Below are 4,328 nucleotides of genomic sequence, written 5' to 3'. Positions count from 1 at the left end.
TAACCCAAGCTTCCTGGACGTATGGATGCCATCGCATCACATGAATATTAAGAAAGCACCTTTTTTTATTCTTTGCTTTTGCCCTCCCTCCCTGCCTTCCCCTTCCTAGAGCCGCACCTGCAGCATGTGAACGTTCCCAGGCTAGGGGTAGAATTGGAGCTGCAGTTGCCAGCCTACACCACAGCCACAGCCACAGCCACACCAGAGGCTAGCTGCATCTTCAACCTACACCGCAGCTCACAGCCATGCTGGATCCTTAACCCACTGAGTGAGGCCAGGGATCGAACATGCATCCTCATGGATATTAGTTGGGCTCTTCACCCACTGAGCCACAGGACCCTGTCTGCAGTCATTGTCTCTCCAAGGCACTATGGACATGGTAGCACGAGTGTGTGCTCTGTGCCTGCATTGACTCTGGACAGCCACACGAGGGCAGCACCTCACCAGTGTCACAGCTTCCTGTGCGGGAAGGGAGTGTATTCCTTTTTAGGCCAGGCGGCATTCTCCTGGGTACCCCCACACTGGGGCGCCCACACCCTCCCCGCTCCATGTGATGCCCTGAGCCACACTTCTCAGGGCTCACACCCTGGTGTAACCCCCTTCCGCACTGAAGCTGGGCTGTAAAGCTTCTGTAAGCGGCTGAATTGAGAGAAGGTGGAGGCTGTGCCCCTCCTGGGCCTTTTACCTCCATTTGGAACTCTGAGGAAGCCTGAGCCTCCGGGGAAGAAAAGAGCCAACCCTTCTGGAGATTAAGAAGCCTCTGGAGATTACAGAGGGAGAGAGCCAGCTGCCCTGGAGTGCTGTCTAGACCCCATGCCTAGATTCCCTTTATCTGTTCTGTGCATCACACAGCCCCTCCTTCTGCCCCCCACTTCTGCATACTTTGCTCCTATTGGCTCACATCTGCAGCCTTCTTCGGGGTCTACTTTCAGGCTCCTGGAGCCACTTTGTCCTCCACAAGGAGCCAAAGTCCATAGGGGTTAGCACCCCACTAGGGACCTGAAACCCATGACTGGCTGGCCTCCAGGGGGAACAAATTCCGTGGTGTGATGGACACTCCAGAGCTCCCGGCAGGATCAGACCGAGGCTGGGGCTTCACCTAAAACCTTACCCTGGTTTGGCCATGTCCCCTTCCCTACCCTGCTCTTCTGAGGGTTGACCCCTGTGGCTTTGTTTTCACGGGGCAAAGAGAAAGCCCATCTTCCAGGCCCCTCCTTCCTGGTCCTGTGCTGTTGGGACAACATCGTTTTCTCCGCAGAATCATTTATCTGCCTGGCCTTTCCCCAGAGGCCTTATCAGGGAAGGAAATTGGTTTTCTCTCACTGTACCTAAGATGAAAACTGTGGCCACCCCAGGCTGTGATGAGGCATATTTGACAGCGCACAGGGTCTGTCTAAAGGAAGAGGGTCTGGGGCCCCCAGGGGACAGCTCCGGAGTGCATCAGGGGAAGGAGTTACTGCCGGGAAGATGTGAGTTAGGGGGATGGGTTTTCAGGGCAGATCCTGGGGAGCTGGAAAGGCAGAGGAAGAGCTTCGAGGAAGACTGGCGAAGCAGGGCTCCAGAGTCTGTGCACGAGGACATCAGATCTACTAAAGAGGGGAGGTGCTGGGAAGAGACGTCAGAGGTGCCATCAGAACTGCTAAGGACTGGAGTTCCCATCGTGGCTCAGCGGTAATGAACCTCATTAGTATCCAAGAGGACCCAAGTTCAAATCCCTGGCCCCGCCCAGTGGGTTAAGGATCCGGCGTTGCTGTGAGTTGGGGTGTAGGTCGCAGATGCAGCTCAGATCTGGTGTTGCTGTGGCTGTGGGGTAGGCCAGCAGCTACAGTTCCAATTCGACCCCTAGCCTGGGAACCTCCATATGCCACAGGTGCGCCCCTAAAATAAAAAGAGAGAGAAAGAGACTAAGGGTGACGAAAGGCGGGATTCCCACTGGCGCCTCCTGGCCCTTCGCAGTGCCCTCCCCCACTCCTAACAACACAAATGACACAAATTCAAGTTTGTGTGCCTAACTCCTGAGAAATGGCAAACAGTAAATTGACTCAATGTTGACTCACTAGACCAATTGAGGCTCGAGGCTCTTATAAATGGTTCACGTGAGAGGGGGTGCAGGGTAAGAGTCACACTCAGGCGGGGAGCCAGAGTTGAGAGGGTTAAACCTTGCATCTGCTCTCTGAGCAAGGTGAGCTGGAAAATCCCCCTAACCCGCCTTTGCCTTCATTTTTTCCCCTCTTATTGGTCCAATTTTATAGGTAAGGAAACTGAGGCTCAGAGATTATGAAAGTTGCCCCAAATAGTACCGCCGGGGCTGTTTGACAAGCACGCCTTAACACTCGATGCAGTCTTGCTAGAAAATGCTAAAAACTGCCATTTAAGCAAAGAGCCCGTGTTCTTTTCACACCTCGCTGCTTTGTGCGAGAAGAAATGTGGGAGAGTCCCCTTAATTATGTGATTATAGCAGGTGACATGCAGCGATTGCAGGTCATCTAAGAAAGATTCAAATACAGGCCCAGCCATCCTCGTTAGTGTAGTGGTGAGTATCCCCGCCTGTCAAACACAGGTCCCGTGAGAATGGACTTTCTGATTTCAAAGAATGCCTTCTAATTAGCACAGGGAGAGTTTACCTGTGAATGAATGACATTAAATATGTGTTAAAACATCGTTCCTACCTCCTTTGATTGGCTAAATATCTCTTTTGAAATTGCTCTCTTCTATTAATTTGCTTAATGAATTCTTCCCTTTGATTCTGAGCACAGGGGGAGGTAAATCAGAACAGGCGCGGCTCCAGGGACCGAGAGCTCAAATTCCTGCCACGACAGTGAGGACTCATTAATGAGAACTAATTGTGGGAGGATGAGGCTGAGTTCGTGAAAAGTCAGAACGGAAAAATCTGTGGCACCACTTTGTCACTTTGCAAACATACACAATCATGTCAACTTGGCTCACCAAACGTGTCTGTCCACTTATTCATTCCAAAGTCCTTAGGTTTCAGGAATAGATGTGAATAATCTAAAATGAGCTTCTTGGGAGTTCCCCTTGTGGCTCAGTGGTTAATGAACCCAACCAGCAACCGTGAGGACATGGGTTTGATCCCTGTCCTTGCTCAGTGGGTTAAGGATCCGGCATTGCCGTGAGCTGTGGTGTAGGTTGCAGAAGCGGCTCGGATCCCGCATTGCTGTGGCTGTGGCATAGGCTGCAACCACAGCTCTAATTAGACCCCTAGCCTGGGAACCTCTATATGCAGCGGGTGTAGCCCTAAAATGACACACATACACACAAAAGACAAAAATAAAATAAAATTCTCTCCCAAGCCTTGCTTACCTTGTTAATTTATTTCATAATCCCTTCCTTGAGATGTTGCAAGGAACACCTCAAGCTGGCTTTGTCCTGAACTAGCCAGGATTTGAACTCAGCTTCCCGTATCTGCAAAATCCCCAGTTCCCTTATTCCCTGTCTTTAACCTCTTTCTAAAAAGGTACATTCAGGAAATTGTGGCACAGGTGCTCAATGGAACACCAGGAAGAGCCATAACTCATTCAATTCATTCAATATATTTACAGAATTCCTTTGTACCGGGCGCTGTTCTAGGTACTGAAGATAGCATGATAAACGAAACAGTCCCTTCTCTCCTGCTGCAACTGGCATGGTAATTTGCACCTCATACGTCTCTATGGGGTTACTGTGGTTTGAGGGGAACGTAAAGATTCAAAATGGGGACCAAATACCAAGACTGAAAAATAACACCTCTGCCTTCTGTTTCCGGATAGGGAGAGGTCTGATGTGTTCTCCTAAACCTGAAATTGGTCTCTTTTGTAGACGGCATTTCTTCACAGTGGGGGCGATGAGGGCAGGGTTCTAGATCGTCGGCATTCATCTGGTTCCCACTATGTGCTCCCCTCTCCCTGCACCTACTTGAAGTCTGCCTCAGAGTGGATGCTCAAATGCCCCACAGAGTGGACAGACTGGGCACATGAGTGAACGGACGCGTCTAAACCAAAGACTGAAAGTTCAAGGGCACCGGTACTTGTTTCCATTCCCACACCTGCAGACTCCATCGCCATGGCTGCAGGTGTGGGAAATGTCTAGTGGAGATTTATGGGTGTGTCGGGGGGGGGGCAAGGGGGGGGGACAAAACAACCTGTTGCTCTTTTCTCAAATGTCCCCTGGGAGCAGATATTTGGAAGTTTATAAGACTCTCTTGCTGCCAAGCCAGACTTTGCAACAATGGTGCTGTTAGAGGGAATTCAAACACCACTGAGTGTTGGAAGGAGACCAAGTGTCAGAAAAAGATGGGGAAGTGGGGTTGGGAGACAAATCCGTGGAGAGCA

This window comes from Sus scrofa, chromosome 12 (genome assembly GCF_000003025.6).
Source record: "Sus scrofa isolate TJ Tabasco breed Duroc chromosome 12, Sscrofa11.1, whole genome shotgun sequence".
Taxonomy (NCBI): Eukaryota; Metazoa; Chordata; class Mammalia; order Artiodactyla; family Suidae; genus Sus; species Sus scrofa.
The sequence above is the reverse complement of the archived record's forward strand: the minus strand, read 5'-3'. Positions refer to the sequence as shown.